The sequence below is a fragment of the Lissotriton vulgaris genome, chromosome 4_1 (genome assembly GCF_964263255.1).
Source record: "Lissotriton vulgaris chromosome 4_1, aLisVul1.2, whole genome shotgun sequence".
Taxonomy (NCBI): Eukaryota; Metazoa; Chordata; class Amphibia; order Caudata; family Salamandridae; genus Lissotriton; species Lissotriton vulgaris.
In genome coordinates this window covers 988,694,477-988,712,720 of record NC_141691.1, presented here as the reverse complement: position 1 = coordinate 988,712,720, position 18,244 = coordinate 988,694,477, and the positions used below count along the sequence as shown (strand labels likewise).

Sequence of the window (18,244 nt, the reverse complement as noted above, 5' to 3'; positions counted from 1 at the left end):
ACTCGCACCCTTCATATTCAACTTCCCATCCTATCCAAGGATTACCCTCAAGTTAAGAATGCACCGGTCCCCATCTTATTATATGCAGATGATGCAGTAATTATGGCACGGACTCCAGTAGTGACAAAAATGGTGGTAGAGGGTGCACTGCTGATGGTTATATTAATGTTTTGACAATAGAGGTTTACGATTTTCAGATGGTTGGGTGCTCTCCCAGGTGGCGTCTCCGTCCGGGTGGCGCCTATGTAATACTAATGAGTTGTACACGCTTAGAAGGCGGATGCATCCCTGTGATAGAGGCACTCTTTGGGGTTCATTAAAGACTCCAAATTTAGTTATGAATTTCTTTTATTTTTTCATAAAGTTGTTATTTAGTTCATGATATTAATGGCATATCACAAAAGTAGATGATTTCAAGTTTAAATCATGTTAGATTCCATTCAATTAAGACTCCAATGCATTTCGGGCTAATCCAGCCCTTTATCAAGGAGTTCTGAAAACGAAGAAAATATGACAAACTGTCAGATATATGAGGATAAACAAATAAAGTAATGGGATTAGGAAAATGTGTAACGTGCCCGTGATTAAAAAAACATATGTTGAAAAAACGTGACTAAAACAACCATAATGTGAAGGAGAGTGCGTTAATGGTGAGTTGATTGTGTTTAAGATACTAAACAGTGTGAGTGAAGGGGTATGGTATATGGCAGGAGCCATGTACTTATGAAACGCGGACCGCCGCTTGAAGCTAACAAGCTGAAGGAAAAAGAGTGATGGAGTCACTTAGTTGATGGGTTAGTTAAAAAGTGGATACCAGCGTGAATCGTTAACGAGTATAGAGAACTTACTTAGTAGCGCAAACGCCGGTAGAGTTGAACGATGCCGATATGGAAAGTCTCGGGGTGGAGTTACGTGAAGGAGCGTGATGAGGTATATAACATGTGACAGTAATTAAACACGCCGGGTGAGCGGAACTAAAAATAAATGATGGACTAACGTGGAAGCCATGCTGGGTGGGAGAAGAGTAGGTGTTCGAATCAAGTCAAGGAGTGAATATAAATAAAAAGTACGCAGGATAATTTGGATGCGTGAGGACGCATTGCAGAGCAATAAATACATATAACATTTACAGGTAGCAACTAAATTCTGTGCGATCATTAAGTCCGAACGGTGTTAATGATTGAAGACGATAAATCCATTCCGTTTCCCGTTGTAGAAGGAATTTACGGTTGTCTCTTCCTTCGATTTTAGTGATGGTTTCTAAAACAATGAATTTAAGTTGGACAATGGTATGTTTGAGTTCAAAGAAATGGGTGGCCACATTAGATTTTTCATTCTTAGTACGAATGTTCGACTTATGCTCATTAATGCGCACTTTGATTTTTCTCTCTGTTTTTCCTACATAGATTTTTCCGCAGGGACATTTGATGGCGTAGATTAAGTTTGAAGTATCGCAGGTGGCATTAACGTTGAGTTTGATGGTGTAGCCTTTCATGGGATGCGTGATATTATTACCTTTAATGATGCAATTGCAGTTATTGCAGTTCATACATGGGCGGGTTCCTTTGTTTTCTTTAACAGTTTCCATTTTTTTGCCAATATTTCCTTTATGTTATTGCTACGAGTGTAGGCGAATAGAGGTTGTGTTTTGAAGATGTCTCTGAAATCAGGTTCATTTGTAAAATAGGCCAATGTTTAAGAATGATTTTCTTGAAGGTGGCACTAGACGTGGAAAATTTTGATACGCGTACCATACGTTGGTCTTTTGGCATGATGTTTTTTTTTAAGCTTCCTGTCTGTTGATTGCTTCAATTCGTTTAGTTGCATCCTCAAGAACTGTTTTAGGGTATCCTCTTTCTGCGAATCGGTCGTGCATTTCTTTGATTCTTTGTTTGAATGTGGTCTCATCAGACACGATGCGTTTAACTCGTAGCATTTGTGAGTATGGGAGGTGTTTCTTGAGTGATCCCTGATGGAAACTGGTGTAATGTAAGGTATTGTTGCGGTCCGTGGCTTTGCGATGTAAGTCAGTGATGAATCCATGTTTTGTTGTTTTGATGTTGACATCCAAAAAGGAAAGGTCAGTTTCACTCATTTGCCAGGTTAATTGTATCCTTTCGTCCTTGGTGTTCAATGAGCTCAATGCGTTTTGTAGGGAGTCTTTGGTGTCATTACAGATCATAAATAGATCGTCGAAGTACCTGACGTATAATATAATTCTGTCATTGAAATCTTTGTTGCCATATATGTATGTCTCTTCAAAATCTTGCATGTAAATATTCGCGTAGGTGGGAGCCGCACAATTCCCCATCGACATTCCGGATAGTTGGAGATACCAGTTGTTGTCTTGTTTGAAGTAACTGTGGTACAATGTGTATAACATATGCTCCATAAGAAATTCTTGCATGGGTGTGATTTTTATATGCAAAATCGAATAAAGCTGTTTTTTTATTTGATTTGACCTCCAGTGGTTTTTCTTACCAGATAAGCAACGAGGCCAATATAGGGATCTCGGATACACCTATCCTCCCTGAATTTGTTTGCTAATGGAGGATCAAGTCACACTGGCTATTCCCAAGACAAAATCTGGATCTCCACAGGACCCCTGTCCACCCAATATTTTCATTCTAGTCCCTGATGTAGTGGCCCAGTGTCTCACAAAAATCTTCAATGCCATGTTTAATTTAGGCGTGTTTCCAAGGCAGTGGAAGGCTGCTTTGGTTCTTCCACTGTTGAAGAAACCTAACATAAATGAGCAGGACCCTAACAACTATCGTCCCACATCTAGGCTTCCCTTCCCAGCAAAGCTGGTGAAAAAAAACATGAACACTCAGTTGGCTTTCTGGAGAACAAGGGCCTGCTTGATGATTCACAGTTTGGTTTTTGTAATGGCCACAGTGGGGAATCGGCACTTACTGTGGCCATGAAGGAGATCAGTGCCTCAGTGGATAAGGGTGCCACCATTATCCTGCTTGACCTATCTGCGGCATGTGACACAGTCAATCATGACCTTTTGATTGACTGGTTACAGAGCCTGTGGATCCAGGGTGCAGCTCTTAATCTATTGCGATCTTTCCTCACAGATCGTCTTCAATCTGTTTCTTTTAAAGACTTCCCACCGGAACCCTATACACTGCTATGTGGGGTACCACAGGACTCATCATTGAGCCCAACATTGTTCAATCTTTGTGTTATCCCCCTGGCAGCCTTTTTCAAATCATTTGAGTTGTTGCTGGTGGCTTACAGTGTCGACACCCAGATTGTGGTTTTGTTCTCTGATAAAGGTCCAGACATCAGCAAAACCTTTAGGAGCTGCATGGGTGCAGTGGGCCTCTGGATGGAAAAAAAACCTGTCTTAAGCTAAATTCGTCCTAGACTGAAGTCCTCTTGTTTAGTAAGAACCCCAATTTTTGGTCATTCGTTTGGTGGTCTGATGGACTAGGCACCCTTCTGATGCCGGTTAAGAAGGCAAAGAACCTCTGCATCCTGGTTGACGACAAATTGACGTATAAAGAGCAAGTTATCAAAGGTATCTCTGCATCTTTTGTCTCTTTGCGAATTGTGAAGAACATTGCTCAATTGCTACCATTTGACATGTTAAAGACTGTTGTCATTGCACTTAATCGAGCTAGAATAGGCTATTGCAATGGTTTATATTAACATCTGCCCAAAAAAATCATTGAATAAACCGTACATTTTGCAAAACTCAGCAGCTCGTATGATGTTGTAGATTCTCAGATTTAGTCTGGCCTCGAAAGCCATTAGCAGATTACACTGGCTACCAGTAAAGAGGCGCATAGTCTTCAAGGGCCTGTGTATGGAATACAAAGCAATTCACAGTTTTTGACCACCCCATCTTAGGGATAGGTTCAGATGGTATCAGCCTGGCAGGACTTTTGTTCTAGCTCTCCTAGTGACTTGGTAGTTCCCAACTGGAAATTAGCCACCTGGGGAGGCAGGAGTTTTGTCATCTGTACAGCCCAAATTGGAATTGTTTGCCACTGGAGCTATAAACAGCCACCTCCTTATAAGAGTTCATGAAATTTCTGAGGACCTGGCTGTTCAGCGACAACTAGCTATTGTTTAGTTATCTATTTACCTGTCATTGGTAGCACCAAGACGCCTCCTGGCATACGATACGCTCTACAAATTATAAAATTAAACAATACAATAAAAATGAAGAATGAGAATGGAGCAGGAGTTGGAAGGCCTGATTGGCCTTGTTAAACATCAGCAATGTATAGGTTTCATGCAAGGTCCTGTTGTAAGTATACTAGAAATTGATTGAAAAATGGCTCTGCTTTAGCTAAATTTGTGAAGTACCCCAAAATGAACCCTGCGTAATCAGGGCATAGGTGTAAGGACAGTTGGTCTATTGTATTCTATTCCGGACACCACACAGGATACATCACTGATCGCACAGATGCACTGATCCAACTGAGTGCTGTATTTGCACATACATGCCAGAGGCTGCATAGACACAGCCTGAAGGTCTTGACTCTGGGGTGGAAAGAAGGCGGCTCAAAAGGGTTTGAAGTGGCTACAGGTGGCTGAAGAGAGGTTGAGTTGAGATGAGTCATGGAAAAAAGCAGTGGCTCCATCGATCAGAGTAAAGAATAAATAAATCAGTTTCAGAGATCCCTGTTAGGATGGCTAGGGTTAAGAATATAAATGACTTAAAATTAATGCCAGATTGATACTGGTCTGTGCTTCGCCCGCTTTCCAACTATTTCTAAAACTCCCTTCTGTCATGCCACCCACTGTGCACCCCTGAAGCAGTCAGTGTAGTATCCTCTATTTAAAGGCATACCGAATTTTGGAAAATTAGAAATAATCAGCTGGAGTATGAGAGCATTGAGGTAACTGAGGTGGGTTCAGGATCGGCCCGTAGATGCTTAATGCAGACATACAGAGCCCAATTCCGCAGGATGATGTAGTTACTTAGGACGTGCAGCAGGTGGTTTCTTGTGTAGGTGTGGTGGTGTGTCCTAAAGAAAGCCTTTTTTTTCTTTCCGTATTGTTTACCCTCTCCAGTGAGATTCTAGAGACGGGATGTGGTAAAGTGGTCGTGAGTGAGGAGGAATTACTGCATCAAATTAATATATAATTAAAATAGGAGTGTGGCAAGAAGAGCACCTGCTGCACTTTTGAAGAATGGCGAAAGAACTACCATCAAATCGCACACTTAAGTCTGGTAATGTCCATACTTTGTCTAATACTGAAAAGGGGAGTATAGTATTACTTACAAACAAGGTGACAGGAGTTGTCAAATAATGCAGGCACCATAGATATCACAGTTGATACTTCAGCAGATGACAAGTTACTGCGGTTTGTGAAGAGGGAAGCCGATGCTTGAGCACCTCTATCAAGCTCTCTTAGAAATGTTGTTACAAAACGTTTTTATTCTTCTAAGGGGCGTAATCTAAACAAAGTTCATCATTTCCTGGTAGATAGACATGTATATCAGAAATTGGTAATTTAGGAGGGCCCTAGATTATCGTCATTGCCTTGCTTACAATATATAATTCATGATGAGATTTTGGAATTCTCTTTTACGACAAATTGAGATAACTTTTTTATAACTGTTTCTAGGTGACCATGTTGCGCCTTCATTATCATCATCAAGCCTAAATATAAATCCAACAACTTCTTTATTATTAGATGTATTACTGTTGATGCAGGAGTACTTATAAGGCATTCTAGATGCATTGGTAACAGTGGATAAACACCAACAGACTCACTCCAATCTTCTGCAGAGAATAATGGGTGAAGTCCAAAACAAAATGTCCGTCTACCTCAACTGATAAGATCTGTAAATGAAGATCCAAGTATTGTTGATTGGAATTCAGTCTTAAGTAATGCTGAAAAATAGTAGAATGCAAGGGAACAGAATATATATTTTGTACTGCCCAGTGATTTTTAAACGCAGATTTTAAAATAGTGACTACACAAAAGTATCCTCGAATTATAACTTGTCATTCTGGAGACAGAAAAGGAAACAGTTTATGTAAGCACAAAAATGGAAGAAAGTGTCAACTGCCCTGACCTAAAAGGTCAAAAAAGAAACTGTTTGCCCAAAAATAAACAAAGGTAACAACTACGATCAACACCGCCCTCACACCACCCCCCAAGTGGGGCAAAGAATGATGGAACTCCATCTAACATTGCTAGGACATCTGGAAAGAAGGCTCTCAAGCAAGAGTTATCAGATAAGAACAGCCAGTCTTTTTCTAAAACAAAATAACTTTACCAAAGTTTAGAAACAAAATCCCTTAAGCAAGAATGAATTTTGACTAATTATTAAGGACCCACATTTCTAAAAGGGGTTCTATACATTAGTTAAATGAGCATGGCCATTGTACTCTCTATTTATCCTTGAAGGGAAAAAGCAAAGAAAACGTCATCCTTTAAACAGATCAAGGCTTCTCTATTTGTTTGAAGTAGCATTTGATTGAGGGGACATCAGTTAAGTTGAATTGAAAGCTGTGGGCTTTTTATAACAGAAGATTGGAGAAAGTTAACAAAAGCGGACTGTAATTCACCTTTTACTGTTAATTTAATGTGTAAGGTTGAGTTTGGCATGAAAGCTCTTTGCATAACTTGTGTTGATCGACAATAGAAGTCCATCCAGTAATTAGTAAAAATGCCCATACACTAATTCAACATAAAGGTTTTGGTGAAAATCATGTATGTCTGCACTCACAACAGGTATTAAACAAGTGTTGCCCAACATCTGAGCAACCCGGTTATTTTATGGTCCAGACGAATACAAATCGAGAGAATTTACAAATTGTTTTAGCTAATGATTTTGTGTCAAATTTAAGAACACTACCATTTTGTGATCCTTATAACCGCTTTTCATCATTATCTGGCATGATTCTAAGCTGTGGTCGCCCACAAGCGCTACACACTTGTGCTCCACCTCTGGCACTTACCTCTTTAGCCTTCAAGCACACACAGGTTTTTGATCACACCGATGGTGAGTGGACATGCGATTTGTGTGGTGAGGGGTGCTCTTGTTGATTACTGAATGTTTTCAGTAGCATCTTTTGAGGTCCATTCATTGTTGACGACTATATCCCAGGACATATATTGCAGTGTATTTTAGTCACACTGTAAATACCTTTAGTGTCCACTTTGGTAATATGAGTCGTCTATTCAGGCAATCGGGTAGTAGCATGGAATTTGCTCTGTGTGCTTATTATTCAGAAGTGCATATTACGGTGCTCACAGTGTGTATGGTAACACAACCTAGGTTTAACTTAGCCTCCGTTTACTTGTAATGACAAGTTTATGCAGTTGCCTCCTTCTGCTTCCACACCTTTCGCATGCTCTGCTGAATCTTCGGATGTATCCCAATCAACACCAGAAAGACCATCACACAGGCCCTCGTCACCATCCGCCTCTACTACGGCAACACTAAGTACGTCTGAATCCCCACCCAGCTCCTCAGAAGACTCCAGACCATACAGAACGCTTCTACCAGACTCATCCTACACATCTCCAAACTGAACCACATCATTCCACACCTCAAAAACCTCCAATTGCTCCCCATCCAGAAGAGATGCCAGATCAAGATCCTCACACATGCTTACAAAGCTCTCCACGGCCAAGGACCATCCAACATAAACCACTGACTGAACTTCCATCTGCCCACAGGACACCTGCGCTCTGTCTCACATGAACTCACAAACACACCCTTGCATCTGACACAGCGGCAGCAGGGCTGCTCCTTGTCCTACATCACCACCAAGACCTGTAATGGCCTGCCCCTCCACCTCCGAACAGCACCCTCCCCGGTGCACATCAGAAAGAAGTTCAAGACCTGGCTTTTCTACAGAGACAGTGCAGTGCCCAGATACCCCTAGGGGTGACAGTGCTGCACTTTACTAATACTGATTGATCGGCTTGGAGTCGCACTGTAAATTTTGAACTGGCATACTGTGCTATATCCAATCACACCCTGCTTGTTCAGTTGCTCTATGTGCGTACCTTTGAATGTCGATGGTTGTGCACTCTCTAATACTCGTCTCTGCACTCTGGGCATTCTTTATCCATTTTTAACAACACGTGGTGTGGACTGGTGCATTTGTTCCCTTATCTCTTCTAAGAGTGTTTGTCTTACCTATGGGGTAAATCTAAGGAATATAGGTGACTGTTAAGAGTACCTCGAACGTGTTTTGTCTATATACGAGGTATGTTGACTCACCTTTTTGGATAACACACAGGTCAGCATTTTTGCCTTATTACACTAAGGGCTCAATTTCTTTGATTTACTTGTAATAGTTAGACAGCGCTGTCTTAAGGAGACTCATGGCTTTAATACATCTGGGTCGCAACGTAGACATTCCAATAGAGATGTCTTTTACACTAATGTTAAATGATGATTTAATGACAGGACCGGAGGCTAGGTAAATGTAAATGTACAGGAATTTATATAGCGCAAATCACCAAGCGGTTTCTAAGCGCTTGCTTAGGGAACCCGTCCTGGTATTCCCCTGTGAGATAACCCCGGCAGGGTATCCGCAAGGTGAAAGCCAGGCATCCCGCCGCGAGGGGCCGTTGTGAAGATTAAGCAAGCTATTGCCCAGAGTCGCAGAGTGTGAACCCATGAATCGAGTAGGCACCGGAGCGAGAATTGTCGAGTCCATGGACATTTTAGGACTCAAGACCCCGCCGAGCTGGGAATTGAACCCTGGTCCCGGGCTGACCTCTGCTTCCAGGTCTGCCTCCTCTAACCAGTGAGCCACACTTCTCCTGTGTTAAGGTTTATATGTGTAATGGACATGCTATGTTCTGGAATTTTGATTTGTGATGTATTACTTTGAAGTGCTGCAAGGAGCAGGGCAATAAAAAGTAATGCATAATGCTAGCCTCCGTGACCTTAATGAAATCCAGATTCTCTCTACACCAAACTTGGAGAATCTACATTCTTTGTGGACATTTAACTTATTGGTGATTTATTGTGAGACACCTTGTTGCTTTTCTGAACACTTATGTAAATATGTGAATACTGTCACACACTGAGCACTTTCTTGCACATTGCGCGTCTGCACAATTGAATAGCATTTTATTTTTTAATATGAATAGAACAGTATAATCCAGCAAATTAAGGACCTTTTGTCTGATTAAGCCATTCCACCACCCTACCCCATTGTTATGAATTATCTTTGGTGGGCAGATCGTTGAATTCATGTCACCCACGGGACCATTAGACAATATAGAGCAGGCACTCGCCACGGCACCATACTGAATGAAAATATGCAGTGAGGGGAAGGCCCGATTTTCTCGCGGTTTGGGGCTGTGTGTGGCTGCAGAGCTTGAACATTGGATCTTCTGGTGCCCGTTGCCTCCTGGCACTGTAGTGCTCAGGCAGCCTGCGACACCCCCTCCTTTCACAACTGGTCCCAGGTTAGGAGCTACTTTGAAGCACATTGGGGGCATGTCCGCCCTGGTTTCTGGCAAGCCCCACTCCCCAAACGTTTCAGGTGCTTTAAGGAAGTCATAGAACTTCTAAAACATTTTAAAACCTTCTAGAAACCTTTGTTTTTCATTAATATATTATTAAAGTTGAACTAGCAAATTAAATGTACCACGTGTCGTTTTATAGCTAAATTGCTTTTGTATGCTCTTGGACTGGCCGATAGCAGTTTAGGAGGAACACAAAGTAACTAATTGAGTATTTCCGAAACAATTTAAAAATACATTGTGACCTAGACATAAGGGAAGCTGTAGACAGGGCTGCAGACGGCTATTTTACATTATCCGACTACTGTTGCTGGTTTCCACTGAAATTGATGAGGCTGGAAATGGAAAGGCCTGGAATAGAACACGTCCTGTGCGGTGTTCTCCCAGGAGGCGCGCGGCAGCTTTGCAGGTTTATTTAATGCATGAGTAATTCAGTAAACATAGAAACAGTGACAACAACGAAAACACAAAATGCAAAAACTCCTTCAAGGCCAACCTGGAGCTACGAACAGCTGTTCTTGTTGGGTCAAGATCAAAGCACCAGACCGGCATTTTAGGACGACATGTTGCTGTGGATGAGAGAAAGAGTGATGCTCTTTATGGAAAGGCTTGAAGCTAATCCCTGCCAAAGTCGCACCTACATAGACACGCTGGCTCTCCTACCCCGCACCCCACACAACCAGGGCAGTGCACCATCTCCTCATGTCAATGGTCCGCGTGCGTGTTTGTAGAAAAATGTAATGAGAGAGTCTCAGGCGGGTGTCATCTTTGAGGCAACAGACACAGGCAGTTAATTGTCTGCCAACAAAGATTCGGTGTATTGTTTAATGTAAAGACGGCATCCGCTGAATAAAACCTTAACCCTTGGGTTAAAAAAGTAAAGGGGGTTTAAAGTAAAACCAAAGACACGGACTCGCATGCTTGACATCGGTTGTCTTCCAGACAGAGGTTACCTCGCCCCCTGGGTAGGGACGTAACACAGGCCACTGTGGAGCGCGCGGGGGGGGGGGGGGGGGGGGGGGGGCGATCCTCCAGGACGTTCTCATTCAGCCCATGGCCAATGAATATCTGTGAGTTATGGGGGACTCAGGGGGCTCCTCAGCACATTTTACAATTGGGCACATCTTTTGACTTTACACCCCTGCCCTTGCGCCATGTCATGATGGATATTTCTGGTGCAGTGAATTAATTTAAACGGAAATGTATGTTAGTTAGTGCTTGTTGTGTACTCCGTGCACGAGTCAGCGCGAGTACATGCTCGGCGCGAGTATTCCCTCGCGCATCCTTCTACATGCACTCGTGCCAGTGTTATTATTTAAGTACATGTCTCGAGTGTTATTGTCGTTTGATTGTGCATCACTCGAGACCATGTACAGTTTGTTATTAACGTCTTCTGTACCACAACTGTATTGTGGAGTCAGTTACCGCTGAACTCCTGGAGACTTAAGCTGTTTGCAGGGAGTGCTTCTCTTGTACGAATAAACTTACTTTGCTCCTCATTTGCTGTGGATATTTACTCTACAATTTGGCGACGAGGGTCTGAGCACTGAACCTTTCGGAGAAGCATTTCCTGTTTCATTTTATGCAGTTTTTACGATTTTTTCCATTTTCCGTTGGAACTAGTGAAAGTAAATAATTCACTTTATTTATTCATCTACCTGTTTACAAGTCACGTACTGCCATCCGAAGGAAGAATTAAGCGCTGCACAGCCATCTGGAAAGAAGAATTCATTTATTTTCTTTTCTTCACGCTGCAGTGCGATAGTGATTTCTTCCTACAAGCCCCGGTTAAAGACGAAGCGATTTCTGCACCTTTGAGACGCTGAGACACTGCTCTTGATTGGTTACTCCGTTTTTAGGTGAAACCGATGAGGTGACTTCGTTTCTTTTCCCCGGATCTGTTTCTTTTTACAGTTTAAATAAACGGGGAGAATTGAAAAAACCGAGTGGAAATCGGAAAGGCAGATTATGATACAAAATACAGGAAAAGACGGATATTATCTCCTTTAAACACAGGAAACGCTTGGATTCTTCAAAACTTGTTTGAAAATCTTATTTTTCTTCGATTATCAAGTACTTTATTTTTTTTCTCTGGCCATTATCTCCAAGTACTTTATTCTAGTTATTTTCTTTCAGTGTAAATTAATTTGCTAATTCTTTTCATTATGTGTGCTCAAGGTTATACTCTTGCTCCTCCTCAAAGTTATTGGTCAGCTGGTAGTTCTCCTTGTATGCCTTGGATCAAATGGAAAGCTTATTTCTTAAACTATATTGAGACATTAGATGCCAATGGTAAAATGAAAGCACCAGAAAAGAAAGGTATTTTTTTACACTGTTTGGGGCCTGAAGGATTAAAAGCCTTCAATCAACTTCCCACTTCACAAGCTAGTGGTGACATGAATGTTTTTGATAAGGCAATTTATGATTTTGATAAATACTGTTCTCCTAAAGTATGCATAGGAATTTCTAGATTTAAGTTTTTCCAGAGAAAACAGTTAAGTGAAGAATCTGTAGATAATTTTGTTTCTTGTCTTAAAACTTTAGCACTTGATAGCAAATTTGGTAATTTACAAGAGGATCTCATCAGAGATCAGGTAGTTATGCATTCCAGTAATGAAACTATACAGGAAAGACTTTGGATAAATGGTGATGAAAACTTAGACTTTGTAGTAGCTATTGTAAGAAAAGCTGAACTTTCTTGTAGGAGCGCTTTGCAAGTTAAAGGCAAAGAGACTTCAGTTAGTAAAGATGTGGTTGCTAAAATTAATCATAAATATGATGGTAAAAATAAGGACTCTTCTAAAAAGAAACAAGTATTTTCTCATAAAGAAAATCTTGAAGATTCAAGAAGTAACCTCAAGTGTTTTAGGTGTAACAGTAAGTCACATTTGGCAAATAACAAATCTTGCCCAGGTTTAAAACAGAAATGTTCCAATTGTGGCTTAAAGGGTCACTTTACATCTGCTTGCAGAAAAGGTAAAGTTAATCAAAAGGTAAAGTGTATTGAACTTAGTGAAAACAGTGATGATGAGGATTTCACTAATGACTCTAATAACTGTTCTTTTGTTTTGAACATGAAAGATTCTGTAATTTTGAATGTGAATGACAACACCATTAAGAAGAAACCATTATGTGATATGGTTATTGGAGGGGTAAAAATCAACATGTACGCTGATTCAGGATCACCCTACTCTATAGTGTGTGAATCTGTTTGGAAAAAATTATTTGTACCTAGGCTAGGCAGTCACTTAGAAGACAGTGATATCAATCCCGAGGGATATTCAGGGGGAAGGATAGATATTTTAGGGTTCAGAACCTTAGTTTTCAGGTTTAAAAACAGAAAATGCATAGCAAAATTATATGTTTCAAAAAAGGGTCCGTCAGTGCTTAGCTGGTTTGACTTTGGCAAACTTGACATAGTTCTGGATCCGAATAGCCCTAATCCAGTGATGTTAATTGATGAGCAGAATGGCATTTCCTCATTAATGTTAAAAAAATTCCCTAATGTTTTTTCTAAAGGTATTGGGAAGTTAACTAACTTTAAACATGAGATTCGCTTAAAGGATAATGCTTGTCCTAAAATACACAAAGCCAGGAATATTCCCTTTGCTGTCAGAGAGGAAGTTAAAAATGAATTAGATGGTTTGGTGGAAGGTGGCATAATAGATAGAATTGAATCATCTGAATGGGTTTCGCCCATAGTGGTTGCCAGACGGGCCAATGGCAAGGTGAGACTATGCATTGACCTTCGCCATCTTAACAACAATATTGTTGTAGACCAATTCCCTCTTCCTCGTAATTCTGAAATGTTGTCTGTTGTTGGGGGGTCAAATATTTTTTCAACTATTGACCTATCTGCTGCTTACCATCAGATAGAGCTAAATGAGAAGAGCAAAGATCTAACTGCATTTATTACACCTTTTGGGTGTTTCAGATTCAACAGGATGCCTTTCGGTTTGGCGTCTGCAGCAGCAATTTTTCAGAGAGTTATGCAAGACATTTTAAAAGATTGTAAAAATGCTATCTGTTTTCAAGATGACATTTTGGTATTCAATGATGACAAGGACAAACACATTGCTGCTTTAGAGGAAGTTTTGAATGCTCTTAATACACATGGCCTTACCATTAAGCATGAGAAATGTAAATTTGGTGTTCATTCTGTAAATTACTTAGGTCATGAGCTGTGTGCAGATGGTGTCAAACCAAAGCCTTCACTTTTAGAAGCAATTAAGTCTGCTCCTCATCCTCAATCTAAAGATGATGTAAGATCCTTTTTAGGCTTAGTTGAATTCTACGCGAGATATGTGCCTGATTTCTCATGCAGAACATATAATATTAGACAGTTGATTAAGAATAGAGTTGTCTTTCAGTGGACAAGTGAATGTGAGAAGGAATTTTGTGATGTGAAAAGTGCTATTTGTTCTGCAAGTGCACTTTCTTGTTTTGATCCTTCTCTGCAAAACATTATTACTACTGATGCTAGCGCAAAAGGTTTGGGCGCTGTGTTTACTCAAAAAACCAAGGAGGGTAAAGAAGTAATTATTGCGCATGCTTCCAGAGCTCTTACCCCTGCTGAGGAAAAGTACTCCACGATAGAAAGAGAAACATTAGCGTGCATTTGGGCTTTAGAACATTTCAGAGTATTTGTATGGGGGAAGGAATGTACTCTGAGGAGTGATCACAAACCGTTGGTACGTCTTCTCACCACGGAAGGCATGTTGAGAGCTTCGGCCCGCATTGCACGCATGTCCATGCGTTTACAAGACTTTATTTATAATATACAATATTTACCTGGCAAAGAGAATGTTTCTGCTGATTTTTTATCTAGGATGCCTCTACCTATTCAGGAAGATTTACATAATGAATGGGACAATTTTCAGATTGCCATGATTCATGATGAGGGTCCTATTTCTATTGATCAAACTCTGTGGAAAGAGAAATTTGAAGTTGATGAAAATTTGAAGAATGTTGCTAGTTACATTACTGGTACTTGGCCCGACAAGAAGTGTTTGAACTCTGAATTGAAAAGTTTCTGGGAAGTGAGGTCAGAACTCTCATGTTGTGAGAACATCATCAAAAGAGGTGAGCGTATTGTTCCACCCGTGGGTGTGAGGAAAGTTATAGTGTTACAGGGTCATGAAGGTCATAGTGGCATGGTTAGGACTAAGCAACAAGTTAAACATTTATTTTGGTGGCCAGGGATGGATATGTTTATTGAACGGTTAGTTAGGAATTGTGTAGTGTGTGCTAATTCAGATAAGTCTCTGGTTACTTTAAAACCCAATATGGGTGCGCATACCATTCCGGACAACCCTTGGGAAACCATTGCCATAGACATCATGGGTCCTATTGGTTATGAATCTAAGTATGTCATTGCAGCCATTGACATTTTTTCTAAATGGCCAATTATCAAAATTGTTCAGAAAATAGATACAGATTCGGTCCTTTGTTTTTTAGATAAAGTTTTTATTGAAGAAGGTCTTCCAGTGAGAATCATTTCAGACAATGGTGTGCAGTTCAATTCAAAGAAGGCCCATGATTATTTTTCAAGGCTTGGCATTGTCCATTCCACTACTTCCTTATATAATCCTAGTGGGAATGGAGTAATAGAAAGATTCAATAGGGTTTTGAAGAGTGCTATACTGTTTACTGGTAATGATGACAAGAAATGGGAAATTGAGATTTTTTAAAAAGTATGGATGTACAGGATAACCAAGAATTCCATGACGGGGTATTCTCCCTTTGAGGTGATGAGGGGAAGAATTCCTAGAACTAAGGTGAATCCTTCGTGGTTAGTCAAGTCTACTTCTACAAGCATAGATCTGAGTATAGTTAAGGAAAATCTCATTCGTACTCATTGCTCTAACAACAAGCATTTACAATGCAATGGTTTCGCCTTTGGAAAAGTTAGAGCTATTGGCATTGTAAATGGCAAAATTTGTATTTATGTGTTGGTTTTGAAAACAGATAAATAAATGGCATTGTCATTTACATTGCCATTAGCTTAATCTCTGCAGTCACTCTGCACTCCCTAGTCACTCTGCACTCCCTAGCACTCCCTAGTCACTCTGCACTCCCTAGCATTCTGCAGTCACTCTGTACTCCCTAGTCACTCTGCATTCCCTAGCACTCTGCAGTCACTCTGCACTCCATAGCATTCTGCAGTCTCTGCCTCTCCTTCCGCCCGAGTCCCGGTGCCCAAGCAGGTTTGTGCACTCTTATGCAAGTCAATCAAAGGCAGGGTTCCCACGTGACGTCACCGATCATAGCAACTGCAAACACTGAGTTTGGAGGCACAAATTTACACAACGTTGCAATCTCACGAGTGGCTCTGTGCTTCAGCGGGCCTCCCATGTTACAATAAGACACATTCTGGGAGTTGTAGTCCTCGTTTAACATCAAATGATCTACAGTGATTAAAACACTCCAAAACAATAATTTCTAAAAGAAAACTCCAGGACTGGAAAATAAAGGGCTTGTGATATGGGGTCATATGGTAACGTTAGCCAGGGATCAATAGCTCAAACTCAGGTAAATGCGAGACCTATTGCATTGCAAATGCTTGTTGTTTTTGCATCTCAATACCTGGCATTAGTTTGTGGGAGGCCTAATGGTAGGAGATTCATGGCCAGCCTGTGGTGGGGTGGGCCTGTGGTTAGCAGCGAAACTACAGGTTAACTTGGCATCTTACTATTGACTATAAATTTGAACATTGTGGGGATGTTTGAGATTTGATTCTTGGCAGGGGCCAGTGGATAGGCGCATAGCGGCTGTTTCTGACCCTCTAAGTAGCTGGTAGCACCATCTTGTGGCCCCTGGGGGTGAGAGTGGTGCGGTCTGCACCAGTGAACCAAGCTATAACCCTGCTGCCAAGGCTCATCTCTCTGAAGGGTGCAAGGGGTCCTTCAGGAGATACCTCTGGCATGCTTATTTAGATTTACATCTTAGCGGCCTTGCTCCTCCCTCGAGGGAGTTGGTTAGGCAAGATTTTGGGAGGCCTTCACAATCACGTGCAGGCCCTGAAATGGATGAGAGGTGCAAGGAGCATCTGAAGAGGAGCCAGACAATGAGATTTCAAACGGCAGTGCTTAATTTGTAAAAAATGAAGTGCCGGGGCTATAAATTTGCTCTGAAACTGCTGTCGCCAGCGCTGCAGAAAGTCATGGTGCCGAGTACCAGGGCGGGGTAGGTTTGAGCACCCTTCATACATTTTTAACACACCACCAGACACTCCCTGCCCCTCTATTTCAGTCCTGTATGTTCTTTGTCATCTTTGCTTCTAATAGCAGCACACCAGGAGTTACCTACCTTTTTCCTAACTCAAAACAACAACACAGGAGTTCAAAGAGCTTTGGCAGAGAACAAGAAGCACAACAAGAACAAATTTGTCACCAGGCAGGCTGTGCAAAAAACACACAAAAAATTGCATTTCAACTTCCATTAAACTCAAGCATGATAGAATAGGTAACGCAACGTCATTTTTGGGAAACAGATCATTCATATTCGGTACTCAGTCAGTGATGCATAGTTATCAGTTTCTACAAATGTTTGCAGTTGCTACAATATTACAAAATGTTTTAATATTGTTGTTTTGTCAGTTTACACCTTCACTTACTCTTTTAGGATTTTAGCGTTAAGCCTTATTATAAAAATCTCTGTGATTTCTCCCATTCCGTAATCTTAATATTTTACATTGTTTCATGCCCATGGGTCTGACGTGGACAAAGTAGATGTGAAGCACTGCAAAGAAGTTCTCTCAAAATAACAGCGAATTATAGATTAATAACTGTGAATAGCTGGGATGTTTTTCGGAAGGGGCTCTGAATGACATGCTGGAGTTGTCATGATGCTATGAGGTAATTCAGAACCCTAAGGCTAACAACATCTCCTTCATTCACAGTTATCCATCTTCAATGTTTTATTATGTATGGCCTCTCCATTTCATCTCTCACTGCTCTCATCTGCTGTTCAGGAGCATAGAGACATAGGAAGGCTTATGCACCACATGGCCACACGTGTGCCCTCTCCTGCACAGTAGTAAACGTGGTGTCTGTCACCCATCACTCTCTGACAATCTCTCCCCTACACCCTCCACATTTTAAAAACAGTATTTCTCTTCCTTGCACCCTCACACAAAACCTTCAAAATTACTCACCTCTGTTCAGTTCCTCTCCACCAAACTGTTAAAATAAAATTATCCCTGGTTTTCTGCCACGCCCCAATCAACCTCTCCTGTTAGCTTACCTCCTCTCCTAAATTGGAAATAAAACCTAGTGTCCTCGACCTGCCCATACTACCTCTCTTCAATCCACTCCTTCTACTGCTCAAACATGTCAAAAGAAACCCAGCACGCACCCTCTTTGAATCCCTCTCCCGCGCCCAGCTCGAAGAGGTGTTCTCAACTATCAATGGAGCAGAGTCAGCCCAAAACTGAAAGGCTGTCTCGGAGCCCAGTCAGTGCAGCCTAGAATTCGTTTACAACATCACAGTGTGAGTCTTAACCCCGGCAGACACACAGTAGTCAGGACTAGGATGGCATGGTGAGAGGGAGAATAGATGGAAGGGTGAAAGAATGAATGTAAGAGTGAAAGAATCAGTGGGTGGAAGGTTTAATAAATGGGAGGGTGGAAGAATGGGCAGATGGGAGAAAGGATGGAGGAAGGGAGTGTGAAAGGATGATTAGGTGAAAGAATAGGTGGATGATGGGAAGGTGAAGGCATGGACAGATGGGTGTAGGAATAGATGGATGTATGACTAGATAAAGGCTGAGAGGATG

The 18,244-nt window shown here is 41.3% G+C and overlaps 1 protein-coding gene across 1 annotated transcript in view; it reads left to right on the top strand.

Moving 5' to 3' along the window:
* OTULIN (OTU deubiquitinase with linear linkage specificity) overlaps positions 1-18,244 on the top strand; it is a 352,006-nt gene that overhangs the window by 27,074 nt on the left and 306,688 nt on the right. The gene's annotated exons all lie outside the window — the stretch shown is intronic.